Source organism: Rhinolophus ferrumequinum, chromosome 6 (genome assembly GCF_004115265.2).
Source record: "Rhinolophus ferrumequinum isolate MPI-CBG mRhiFer1 chromosome 6, mRhiFer1_v1.p, whole genome shotgun sequence".
In the NCBI taxonomy this organism is placed as follows: Eukaryota; Metazoa; Chordata; class Mammalia; order Chiroptera; family Rhinolophidae; genus Rhinolophus; species Rhinolophus ferrumequinum.
In genome coordinates this window covers 73,075,722-73,089,445 of record NC_046289.1, presented here as the reverse complement: position 1 = coordinate 73,089,445, position 13,724 = coordinate 73,075,722, and the positions used below count along the sequence as shown (strand labels likewise).

The following is a 13,724-nucleotide window of genomic DNA, read 5'->3' as shown; positions in this document are numbered from 1 at the left end:
TTAGAGTCTTCATATACCTAGCGTTTGCACTGTACGCTCCTTCTTCCTGGAAAAACCATACCTTCCTTCTCCTTCCCTCCCTGCCCCCACTGGAGGGATGTATCCCCTTGGGCTCCCTGAACTTGTTGGGTCATGGTACTTATCACCTTTATTATAATTATCTGATGATTTGTGGGTTTTTTTCTGCATTGGACGTTAAGGTTTTTCAGAACAGTGACTGTATCTTAATTATATTTGCGTTCTCAGTGACCAACCCAGAGCTTGTCAACATGAGCAACGTAGCAGATATTTGCTAGTCCAAACAGGATTTCTGTCTGGAGCCTCCTGACTCTCAAGAATCCTTGTGGATTACTCATCTAGTGAAAGATGGGATTAGAAAAGGAACCCAGGCCAAAACCTGGGGAAGCTGGGTCTTCTACTGATTGTTGTACTTTTAATAAGAGGTGGGACACTCCGCAGTAGCAGCAGAGTTCCCACCTGGCTAAAACCTGCTTGCAATTGCTTACGGCTAACATTCTGATGTCAGCCATCAGTGCCTAAGTGGTATCACTACCCACATCACCTATGTGGAAAAGGAGCATTGGCTTTGCGGGTCTATTAGCCCTGGGTTTTGAATCTTGCTTTGCAACTTACCAGTAGCTGGGCAGGTTACATCTCTGAATCTTGATTTCCTCATCTGAAAATAGGGTCATTGTAGTTAAGTTGCAGAGATGTTGTGAGGTTGAAAGGAGAGAACACACGAAGCATTTATTCCTGTGTCCAGTATCCATTTGTAGCCCCACCACAGATGTTGTTCTTTGCCTCATCTCTTCTGCTTTGCTATGGTTGGGTTAGTGCCTAGTCAAAGCTCCTTACCTGAGCCTTGGTTACCAGGGGAGAAACAGAGCTTGGAATGTCAAGCCTGGCATTCCTCTGAGAACATTCCTCTGAGAGAAGGAAGTGTTGGCTGAGCTGTGTTAAGCTGTCTGTAGGAAACTGGGCAGGTAAATGAATGAGTTGAATGGAGTTGTGTCAGATAGGAACGGGCAGTATCAATAACTTCTATGCCGTTAGGCAAAGGATGGAGGCCACACATGAGCTAGAGCCCCAGTTTTTGTCCATCCAGGATGAAGAAAGAGTGGGCGGACTTGAAGAAGCAAAAAGACCCCAGGGTCAGATCAATTCAACCCATACTGGCTACTACTATGTGCCTAAGCCCAGTGCCATTCTCTCTGAAGGTCTCTGCCATGCTGGGTCTTTGGTATCAAATGTATCCATAGGATCATTAGAGTATCAGAGGGAGAGAATGCCTAACTTCTGATTTTCCCTTTAGTTGGCAGTTTCAGGACCTACTTTCCCTTTGATTTGAGAACACATCCAGTCTTTCCCCACTCCCTTTGAGTTCTTCAGGTAAAAATGATAAATTTAGTGAAAGAAAGCCCTTTCCTTGCTTTATCTCCTACTCACGACCCTCAAACTTCACACATAAAGCTTTAGCAACAGTGGAGTCAGACTCTGATGTGTGCCATGATTTATTTCTGTGTAGGCCTGGCAGTTATCAGATGTTTGCCCTGTTTCTGGTTGCTGTCTTTGCTCTCTGGTTTTTCTGCTCTGGTGCCGGCTGGTTGGACAAACAACTGAAGAACAAGAATGGAAGTGAACGAAAAGAGAATAAACTGCATTTCTATTTCCCGTGGTCAGGATCTCAACTGCCTGGTGTCCTGGGACGGCCTTCAGTAAGTAGTGGTTCTTCTCAGTCTCGTTGATATGGGCTCAAAATGCTCACGTGGCTGAGATGACTTTGTTTCTCTGATATGTTTTTACTGAAATGTCTGGGCCCCACTAGTTGTTTTAAAGCAAACATAAGATATTTTTGGAAATTAGTCCGGAATTTCAATGGGTGTCAAGGAAAATTACGGTGTCATTTGTCTCTAAAAAGATTTTGGCTGCGCATATTCCATCTGTGACTCACTTTCCCAGCTGTGTGGCACTGAATGAAGCAGCTGCCAAGCAAAACAAGACAGAAGCAAGTTGGGACTTTTTTGAGTTGTAATACTGTTTCTGTTACTGACTTGGGACTTTGGGATGTATATAAATAAACTTTTCCATATTTAGTCTCAGCTCAGTAACTTTAAGATATTTTCCTGGCTCCCATCACCCAACTCATCCTGAAATCTAAAGTTCCTAATTCCAATCTGAACTTTCCGCCTGGAACACTCCCATAATTATTACAACCAAGTACTTCTCTTGCTGTCTCACATGTGTCTGATTTGGTTCCTCTATTAGGCTGTAAGTCCCACTACCATGTGAAGGCCAGAATGGTAGAAAGCTTGTACTACTTGCCTAGGGTATCTGGCACATAGTAGACACTCGATATATATTATTGAATTAAAAATGAGCCATGCTAATTCTCTACTCTGAGACTTAATGGATACTTGATGAGCACTTGTTGAATAGTTTAACCTTCCGGCTTGCCTTTTTTTCTATGACTGTTCTTCAAGGATCACATGGGGAAATTGGAGGGCTTCCAGTTAGATGATAAGATGGTTGAGACAGATACTCTCAAATATATTGTCAGTTCCACCACAGTTTTCATTTTTGTTCCTACAGATCACTACCAGGAAACCCGCTCTTGGGCAGTGCTCTTTAGTCAACGATGACTTTGTTCTTCTTCTTCCAAATTTTCATTTGCCTGTGATATTAATAGGTTTTGAAAAGGAAGAATGAGTATTTGTCTCACTGAGACTCTTTGCATTGTGGAATCAGAGACTTGGATAACAGAGTCACAGAGACTCTTCTATTTCTCTATTGCAGGTGACATGGCATTGGTCTTTGAACTGTGGCTCTGGGGAGGAATCACTGAATAGGCAAAGAATACAGCAGGGTTACTGGAGTTGTGAGTGTCCTTTAGGAAACCTGAGTCTTCCAGTTTAACATTCAGCAATTCAGGTGGTGTTTCACCAGTAACCCCGAGGTGACCTGGAGAAGAGCAAGCTCAGGATGAGTGACTCACTCATTCACCAAACACATTGTGGGTCTGTGCCTGTCCCAGCAGGGTTAAGACTTTGAAATATGATCTCCAAAGCCAAATTTTGCAAAGAAGCCTTCTCCCCTTCTTTATCCCCCCAAAAGCTCCTGTTTTGTGTGCTTCTGTGCCCTTAAAGGGCTGGTCTTGGGGGGCACCAGTGCTGATGAACCCATATGTTGACTGCAAATAAGAAAGCTAGCATGACAGAAGGGGATGAAGGTCGCCACTGATCTAAAGCAGCAGGAGACTGTGTGTTTTCAGAAGAGAAAATAGAGAAGACAGTCCTACTTACTTCTAGTTCTCAGCTCAGCAGGTCACACCAAGGAGTTTCCAGGGCTGGTTCCTTGAATAATCAGAGGCCAAAGTGGATGTGTCTTTGTAGAGCCTATGCAATTCTGGAATCTTGGAATGATCTCTCTTTGACAGTTTTTTAGGATATCATAAGGTCAGGTGTGCTTCGACACTTAATTTGTAGTCTCGGAGGTGGGAACTTTTTCAGGTCATGTAGTATGCCTGTTACGTTGACAGAACTAGTTTCTTATTTTAATTACGTTTATAAACAACTTCAGTTTTATTTTTGGCTCTACATTTATAAATTATTTCACTATCCATTTAATGAGTACGGTTACTATTGCATTTTAATATCTCATAAAGTCTATATTTGCTTGTTTTATGGGGGGCAAGCAGAAATTAACTTTCCTCTGGATTTATTTTTTCTATACAGGAAGCCCTTAATAATTTTTCAGCATCCAGTGAAAAGGTTCTGAAGGTCTTTTGCATTGTATTTCTCTGAATTTCCATTGATATTTAGTTCTTACCAGATGAGATACTAATGTATAAAAGAATGTTTAATTGTCCCGGAGATTTCTTATCAACAAGTTCCTAAAGGCCTAATCCGGAAGTGGATATGAAGTAGTAATCCTTAGTATGATATCATCACCATCGACAAGAGTAGCTCATATTTACTCAGTGCTTCTATGTGCCAAGCATTGTTCTATTTTCATTACCTGTATAGTTCACTTAATTCTTGCAAAAATCCTCTAAGGTAGGTAATATTGTTAGCATTGTTTTATAGATTCGGAAAGCAAGGCATAAAGTAACCTGTCCATAGCTAGTGAGTCAGTAAGTGGAAGATCTGGAATTCAAAATGCAAGAAGTCTGGCTTTCAATTCTGAACTTGAGTTCAATCATTAATACTATGCTACCTAGTCTATATCTATCTATCTCTCTATTATCTATTTGTCTGTCTATCTATCTATCTATCTATCTATCTATCTATCTATCTATCTACCTACCTATCTATCTATACTAGGTCTTTATATATAAATATTTAATATTTTTTCAGGCTTTTAGAAATGTTGATAGGTTTTCAAGGTCTGTGATTAAGTTGTTAATTGTTGGCTTTGATTTTGTATGTGTGTCCAATTCATTTGTCACTCTGGGTATCAGGGATTGTGCTTTTATTTGTCAGGTCAATGATTCAAGTAATTCAATAGGATTTAATTTTCGCTACTTATGGTTCAGCAAGATAAAAGTGAGGAGGTGCTACTTGCGGAATACATTTATTATTTGAGAAGTGCTTATTTGGTATCTTTGTATCCCCACAACACTTAGTTTGTCAATTTGTAGACAATAACAGTCTCTTAGTTTTGAATGAATGAATTGATGAGTTTGTGGAGAAAGTTCACGATGACACTGAACACCCTCTGTCTTGTTGGATGGTCCTCTGAATTTTCTGTATTGAACTTGCTTGAAACTTACAGCTGTTGTTCAGTGTGATATCAGCATGTATGTGTCTGGCTGCACGTGCATAATGGTTAAGGTCCTGGAGAACAACTCTCTGTCCACAGACAACTGTTAGTGTTCCGATTTCATGGTGGCTTGAAAGGCATACAGGAGAGCCTTTGTTAGCTGTCTGCAGATACCAGTACACAGAGTCATAATTCCCATCAGGAAGGTCATATAGGCATTGAAACTTCACAACTGCCCCAATTGTGGTGACCATGTTGGAAGACTGATAATTTCAGTCCTGCAGGAACCGTCTGGCAAAAAAAACCCACAAAAAACAAACAAAAAAAAAAAACAAGAAAAGGATAGGAAATGAGAAATAAGAAGTGGTGGGAAACCGCGCCCGTTTACCTGGGAGCCACTTACAGAGGAAAGGCAGCACAATGCGAGAGAAGCTGGTACACGGCGCGTCTGTGGTTCTTCTCAGTGCTGTGCACCACGCAGCCTACTTTGCATGCACTGTGCACTCGGGCCACCTTATCTGCAACAGCCATGTGGCTGCTTCATTGCTGCAGCCATAAAGGCAAGGGCCCTTAGGGTGGTTGGTGCTTGTGCTATCGAAAGACACACTCAGACTTGTTCAAAGGCAACAATTCAACAGGCCCCTTTAGAGGAAGCTCTGGTGCCTCTCTGCCACTTGGGGCCTGTGTTTTCAGCATATGGTCCCAGTCCCTTATCAGCTTCAGGAGGATTATTTTCTGAAAAGAAACAACCAGAAAGATAACCTCCTGTTGAAAGACATTTGGTGGGCCAGGATCTCTTGGGTCCTGGTTCCTGAGTTTCAGGAATCTAAGGTGCACAGAAAGATGTGGAAAGGTAGGAATAGTCATTTTCCTGAGTCACTATAGCTTGGTTGCCCATCTGGCAGTTTCTGGTTCTGGGGCTCACTCTTCAGAAGCCAGAGAGGGAGAAAGTAATTCAATTAATTGATTAATTGATTTTTAATTAATTGATTAATCAATCAACCATCCATTCACCAAATCTTTTTTGATTACCAACTACATACAAGTTTTCTGCTGAGTGCTATGGATACAATGGAAGGAAAACCCAGCCAAAATTTCTTCCAACATCGGGTTTAAAGTCTGATGATGATGTTTTACTTCAGGCAGGAGAAAGTGGTACAGCCCATCAGAGAGTCTCTATGAAGCTTGACGGGGCGAGGTGAATGGGCTTCTGGGGTGTATCAGTTAACACAGGCAGGGCTTTCTCTCAGTTAACACAACTGATTGTGAGCTCCGCAGGGAAGAGCACAGATTAAAATTTTCCCTGGTTATCCATGCCCCATCCAAGACTCAGAGGACTTTTCAGCTCGCCTTCCTTTATAACCATTCTCCCATCAAGAAATCACTGCATTTGTTGACAATTCAAAGTTTTGGAGTTCCTGACTTAGCACTGTTATCATTCTATTCTTGGAGCAGATTCAGCTTGGCTGCGATGGTTCCCACTGTGAAGATAACTACATCTTTTGTGTGATGGTTTCCTTTTCATTGTGTATACAATGACTGCAGAACTAGGAAATTTTAATTTGGGATAAATAATAGGCTATCTTTAGCGCCGATCTTATTTTGAGAGTCAGAGCTGATGGAGGTCAAGGATTCTTTCTCTTTTATCTCCTTTCTCAAAGCTCTTACTCCCACTTCTGCTTCTTTCTTACCTCATCTTTTTTCTAAGACTATTCATCTTTCTGAAAGATACTCTAATGAACAACTTTAAAGATATAACAGGACAGTGGACAAAGAAATAAGAAGACACTCACCCCAGAATGCCTGGACTTAGAGTTACACAGAAGAGAGCTGGGGACAGCTGTGGCCACATAGACAAACAGACACGTGCAGGTGAAGGGCTGGTGGTGTGGCTGTGGTTGAGCCTGTACCAGAGCAGGTAGTGTGACAGAGGTGTCCAGAATTCCTCCAGAGGCTTGGCCACAGAGTATGGGTATTTAGGACAGTATAGTTGGTTGGGAAGATGTGTGCTGCATGGTGGCCCCAAACAGTCTGGCCAATAAGACTCCTTGGGAAGGCTATCCCTGGTGGGGGGAGGGGGATATCATACCTAAAGCCATTTTAGTGGAGAGGGGCTGTAACTGGACAAGGAGGTCAAGAACTTATGACAGACTTTCTCTGGATCTGGGTCTGCAGATCCAGAGAGAGAAGAAAAGGATAAGTCAGAGGAGAAAAAGAGTATAGAAGATGTTCAGCTTTGATTTCATATTCAAACAGTAATTAAATGGTTTTAGGCGCACTAGTTGGGTGCTCATTCACACGGCTGAATTTATAACTAAGAGGAGTGGGCAATTATGTAATGGGTTTTGAGGGCCCAGGAAAAACCCTGCCCCCAAATCTCCTTGGAGATTAATCCTTTGGGTCATAGAAACATAAAAATATTCCTAGCAGGATTGACTCTGTAAGTCTTAATGTAAGTCTTAAAGTATTAAAAAATGAATAAAGATTAATTTCTGATGGCAAAGCCTTGGAGTATGGGAACTAGAGAATCTTCTAGCACTCTACCAGGATGCCAGGAAGATGCCATCTCTCCATTCTCCTTCACCCCCACATATCATTCATCTACTTTTAAAGCATCTCCTGAATCTGTTTCCTTTTTCCAGGTCCTTATTTATGATCCTTCTCACTGTCCACCTTAGGCTTTGCATTGACTTTTATATCTGATCTCACTGCTTTCAGTGTCAGTGTCAATTTTGGCATCCATAGTGATCTTTTTAAAACACCTTCCAAGCACATTTCAAAGAAGAAATCTTACGTGCCCCTGAATTCTGCCCGTTTTTCAGAGGACAAAATCCAAGTCTCTTAGCCTGGTTCATAAGACCTTTCTCAATCAGGCCACACCCTCCACTCCAGCGGCTCTTCTGCCCCAGTCAATGCAAACTCGTTCGTGTGAGTGGACGCTGACCCCCAAACGCAGTTCCATCCGCCTTCCTGACTTGCTCAAGCTGCACTCCCTTTGCTTGCCACGTCCTGCTCCAGTCCCTCCATTGGTCAAAATTCTTCATCCCTTAAGCCAGTTCCACTATAACTTCCACCAGGGAGTGTTTCCCAGTCTTTCTGAACCAAACTAACCTCTCCCTCCGTTGGGCAACTGCGTTGTACTCTGACCAACATCTATCATCGTCTAACTTTAGAAATTAGTGATCTGAGGATCTATATATGTCTGCCTTTGGATAATACACGCTCCTTCCACTCTCTCACTGCTTTTAGGAAGGTCCATATGCCTGAAGAAAAGGAAGATTTCCTAGGGAATTGATATTCAAGAGGCTGTCAGTGTGCTCTCTCCAAGGTCCAGTTGACATGCAGCCATCACCCCTGAACCCCTGAACAGAACTTGCAAGAAAATTTTTCTGGTTAGATCATTTCTGGTGAATGTAATAAAGGACTTTGTTCTTACATTGGCAATATTTGGGGTTCACAGTCCTTATTGAGGTCCTTAGTGTTCAACCAGGTAGCATCGAGCCACCATTTCTTCCCGGGGTAACCCAATGTGTGTGGTGTGGAGGGACTAACCAAGGTTTCCCATACTGCCACAGCAGTGTGATAAATCCAGTCCACCAGCTAATAACCAGGGTTGTGTGGCATGGGAGCTGTAAGAAAGGACTATGGTTTCAAGGGAAACAGTCTCAGACACTTCTCATCTGGGACAAGGTAAGTGTCATAGGTTGAAAACTCAGGAAACATTCTGGGTTTTTCAAAATCACAAGGCAGGGGGTCTGTGCCTGCTATCAATGTCAAACCTGAACATGAGATATGTTATCAAGGCCTCAGGCATCCCCACCCACTGGAACCCTGGACATGGAAATCAGAGCCCCAGAGGCAGGTCTATTTGAAGGCAGTGAGCTAACCCTGGGGATTTTTCTTTGCCTCTCGAGTCTTATATATTAACTGTCAACTCCTCTTTTATGGAAATTTCTGTACATAATTTTTTTCCAGTTATAGAGCAAAAATACTACCCTAGAGGGCTGTCCCTTAATCACCCGAAGGCATGTTGAGAAAGAACATAGTATAGGACACGCTTCACGTGACCAACTCAACTCCCATGGAGAGTGATAGAAAAATGCTATTTTAGAATGAATTGTTTTCTATCTCTGTTTGCTCTCAGGAGAGATATCTTTTGATTTATAGCATTTTTATAAGAAGGATGAGGACTATTTACTCTGAGGACCTAGATTTGAACCATAGAGAGAAATTGAGTTAGGAAATTTTATAATAGGGGTACCTTATAAAAAGGAAGACTTTCTTTTTTCTTTCTTTCTATTTCCTTTAGCAGGAATACTGCTCCTTGAAGATTGCTGAGAGTATAGGCGTTCTGTCGATAGAGACTCTAGACGAACTTTAGAGCACTTTTCTTTTGTTGAGAAAGCTATAGTAAGGCTGAGAATTAGTTGATTTAAATCTAAAACAAAAATCCACTCATTGTTGTGGAGCTTATGAAGTCAGCATAAAACTAAACACAGATGTTGTAAACTAAGATAGTAAATATTCTTCTGTCAAGGAAAGTTAACTTGTGTCTTTCTAGTTAGAATTAGGGGCATATTCGGCCCCCTCCCCAATACGAATTTAATCGGGGTTATTGGTCTCCCACATGTGGTACTCTAAGATCTAGTATATCATGTTTGCCTTTCTGGGCCATGAAGTCCAGACTCCAGCTGAGATGGTGGAGGGTGGATGGATAGCTTTCTGGGAAGAAATGATTTTTCCCACTGTCAGTCATCACAGGGCAGGAAAGGTCTAGCCTTGGACTCTGTACTTGGAGATGTGGGGACACCTGCAGATTTTTATTGGAGGCACTGACTGGTCCCTGCTATGTGGCAGACTTCTTGTCTCCTGTGGGGAGACAAGAAGAGTTTCATGTTGGGTTTTGGGTCTCAACATGTATACTTCTTTCTTCTCTCAAGCACTGAGCTGTGCTCTGAATGATTAAGGAAGCAGGCTGTCTCCACACTGACACGGGATCCTTTGGGGGTGTGTAGGGGGGAAAGCAGCCTTGAGAGAGTATCAGATGACAGAACGTGGCCTGAAGAGGAGCTCTGGTTCAGTGGAGTTGTCAAGCCTCATGGGGACCCACTGTGGGATGAAATGACTGTAAATCCTCTGGGGGACAGAATGAATGCTTTACATTCCCATGGTAGAGCCTGTGGGTTTGTAAACAGGATATTAATGAAATAATGTCTCTATTTTGTAATGCACAGTCTGATGAAGTCTGAGGACACATGAGTGACATTATGAAGGACTTCCTAAAAATAAGAGATCTGAAACTCTTGAAGTGGGGTTGGAAACAATATTTGTACAACAACCACTGCTTTTATTCATGACCTGACTATCTTTAGCTGTCTTGAAGACTAAGAATGCTCAGTGACTAACTGATGGCTTAAGCTTTAACTGTTATAAGAGCTGGGACAGCAACAAATCTGAAAATGGCCAACTCCAATTTATGCATATGTATGCATCCATTCATTCAATAAACAGTTATTGCCAAGTGCCATGTGTTTACTGCCAGGAATACTGAGCTTACTGAGACGTTACCCTCGAGGAGCTTACATCTGAGCGGGTAGAGACAGGTAAGACTCTGCATTCCCTAGTCAGAGAGACAGGTTGTTCCTGGTTAATGATACAACGAGGCAAATTCTCCTCTCAGTCTCTTTTCAGGGGATTATGTCACCCATGGAACCAAATCTGATTTCTAGTGAACTGCCTTTTATTCCTTTGATCCCAGGTGCGGGGGAGCCGTTGTAATAGGCCTGGCTGCATTACTCCTTTCAGGGTGCTCCAATGGTCCTTGGTTTTGGCTTCCGACCAGAGGCTGCATCCTGCAATGAATGACAGGGCAAGATAGGGACAAAGATGGAGCAGAGCACTGAAAGAGATTTGGCCGGTCCAGCATTGCCCTCCAGTGGTCAAATGCAGGCATATGGGGAATAGCAAATTCCTAGAGGGAGATTCTGAGGTGGGTGTCTGCGGATTAATGAGGAGGCTCAGGAATGGCTCCCCCAGGTGAGACTGGGAAAGCAGGAATTGGGAGCCATAGTTGAGAAATTAAAGGGAGGATTAAGATTCATCCTCCCCAGGGACTGAGCCCCTAGAGCGGTATGTGTAGCGAGAACCAGAAACAAAGATGATGCTTGTTTCCCAGTATGGATTTTGTCAGGAGTAATAATAACTGGCTGACAAGACGACCAGGCTGCCTAGATGACTAGAAAGTGTAGTGGTGGTGAGGGGGGTGGAGACTTAGAGCTGTACCCCCAGTCCTCTCAGTCCACCCTTGTCAAGGTTCTAGGAAGTCTTTGATCTAGAATCATTATCTTCAGATTGATGGGCAGTGCGAGAATGAGCACAAAATGAAATGAAATCAGATGCAATTTGTGTGTAACGAACTTTTTAAAAATTAGATTTGCAAAGGAGTCTAATACATAGGAAGGTAAATTTGCTCTCAGTATTCCTCCTGGGACTTGAGTGGTCTCAGTCTCTCCATGTCTTACATGTAGGTGGTTCAGTAAATTGGCTTTGGAGGGAAGTTTTTCTTTCTTAGCCATCGAGAAGTTTTCTCCCCAACCCCACACTGGGTCAATGTCACTGGAAGATGTTCACACAGTAGGACTGTTTTCTGTCTCCCAGATCGTGGATCAAGGCTGAAGTAGCCTTGGCAGCTAATCTGCTCTTGGAAAAAATCTGCAACGAGTGCAATGTTTGCTTCCTTCTTCCTGTTTCAACTTAGTCGGCAGTATGCCTTACATATATTATCACTTCCCTTCTGAGGTCATGGAAGCAATGGCGTTTCACACTCTGAATCTTCCCTTGCTTTATTTCTTCTAGTTGATCTAGGACTTGGCTTCCTGAACCTTCAACAATCTTGAGATCCTCCCTGTCCCTGCCCTTGTTGCTCTTCTGCCCTGCTCTCCTGAAAAGATAGAGAAATGGGTTAGAGAAATTTCCTGATCAAGTTTAAAAAAATAAAACAAAAACAGCAACCAGTTCAGGAGCCAGGCAAATGTAATATAATGCATCAATGATCGAATTGTTCACATTGTTGTCTGTGAAATTCAAGCATTTCAAGCCCAACTGCAGAAAAGCCCAATCTTTACCGGATGAACAATGTTCAGACTGTGAATTAAGGGCAGCAAGTCTGGGAGTAGGATGACAGGGAAGGATGGAACGTGGGACCTTGGGTGTAGGAGTCTTGGAAGCCACCGTAAGTCAGAGTAACTCTGTGTATATGTGTGTAGCTCTGTTGCGTGGTTAAACTGAAGCTGTCCCAAGTCAAGGACAGTGCCTTTCCTGCTCTCCCTCATAACAACAGGGCCTTGAATAGAGCAAACACTTGACAATGGGCCTATTGCCCCATAACACAGTGGTTAAGGGACCATACTTGGGAATCCAACATTTCAGAATCCAAGCTAACTTTCACGTTAGTTGTTCAGTCTTAGGAAAGTTTCCTACCTTCCTCGTCTGTAAAGCAGGGATAATAACACCAGCGCCCACTCCCCCAAACGCAGAGCATCTGTGAGGATTAGAGGGGCTGGCGCATGTGAAGCCGTATGCCCGGCACGTGGTCGGTGCTCGGTAAAGAGTAGCTACTTTATTATTTCCATGTGCGCATGTGCAGATCTCTGTGGGCACATGAAAGTTTTTCAGTCAAAACCCACCTCAGCTATAAAATCAAATCAGCCTCATTTTAGAGAAGAAAAATGTGCAGGCATGAGGTTGAATATATATATATATATATATATATATATATATATATATATATATATATATATATATATATATATAAAATTTGCCACTTCCTTCTATAATGTAAAGGTTTTGCCCAAGTTTCCAGGGTCCAATATGCTCTTGAACTCTGTCTGGAATGGGAGAAGCCTCTGCATATAAAGAAGCTTTCAGTTGAGACGGACATGAGGTGGCAGTGACTGACTCTCCCTTTCTGCTGGGAGCCTGGGAGTTCACGGGACAGTCGCCACAGCTCCGTCTCCTGGTCTGGACGGTGTGATTGACCCAGTCTCGGGAGCTGCCAACACAAGAGAGACTTGAAGCCTCGGTATTCAATCATCATTGAGAGCCTATTAGGAGAACAAGGTACCATGCAGCCACTCAAAAGGCTGAGAGTCTAGAAATAGCTATTACGGAGGAAAATCCTTCCGCTTGGCTGACTGGGGCCAGGTCTATGGCTTTAAAGCGATTGGCACAGATGCTGAGTGAGGGGGTGCATTCATTTTGTGCTCAATAAAACCAGTTTTATTCAGGGAAGTCAATTGTTATCCCCTTGGGAAGAGTGAAGGTATAAAATCAGGTGATAATTCTTGGAGAATCTAATTCCTCTGGGGGGGGGGGGAGAGAGAGAGAGAGAGAGAGAGAGAGAGAGAGAGAGAGAGAGAGAGAGAGAGAGAGAGAACAGGGAGACAGAAGGATGAAAGGGAGCTCTGTTATCCTAGAAAGTTCTAGGGTAATTACCCAGCCTGAATTTCTCCTGGAGCTTCGCGATGGTGCCAGATGTGTCCTGGCCCCCTGTGCACCACCCCTCAGGGCCAGCTTCCAGAGTCCACCTCCTTGCCCCGTGGCTGTTCCTCATGTCTGGGAACACATCAAAGGAGGTTTGATATTCATAACTGCTGTGAGTCATTTTCACAGGGAGCTGCAGGGAGCTGCCTGAACCACCGTGCGTTGCATTCAGCCCTCTGCAAGAGCAGCTGAGCTGAACCAATCCCCCATTATGGGCCAGAGCAGATTTCTCCTGGGAGACCTGGATTTGCCCCCAGACCCCTGTGCAGAGTAAAATGGGTCTTTTTATTGCGAAGTAGTTATTAAAACATCCTCCAGTCTTGGCTCTGCATCCTCCCCTGCCCACAGGGACAGCTCTGCGTGGTCCTTCCTCAAGAGTGTGGCCACCTCCAGGCCCTGCCGTTAGTGTCAATAACATCGAAAAC

General features: G+C 43.3%; 1 gene segment (V, D, J or C); it reads right to left on the bottom strand.

Moving 5' to 3' along the window:
* Positions 1-13,724, bottom strand: part of LOC117022730 (T-cell receptor alpha chain C region-like) — a 326,986-nt gene that overhangs the window by 150,540 nt on the left and 162,722 nt on the right.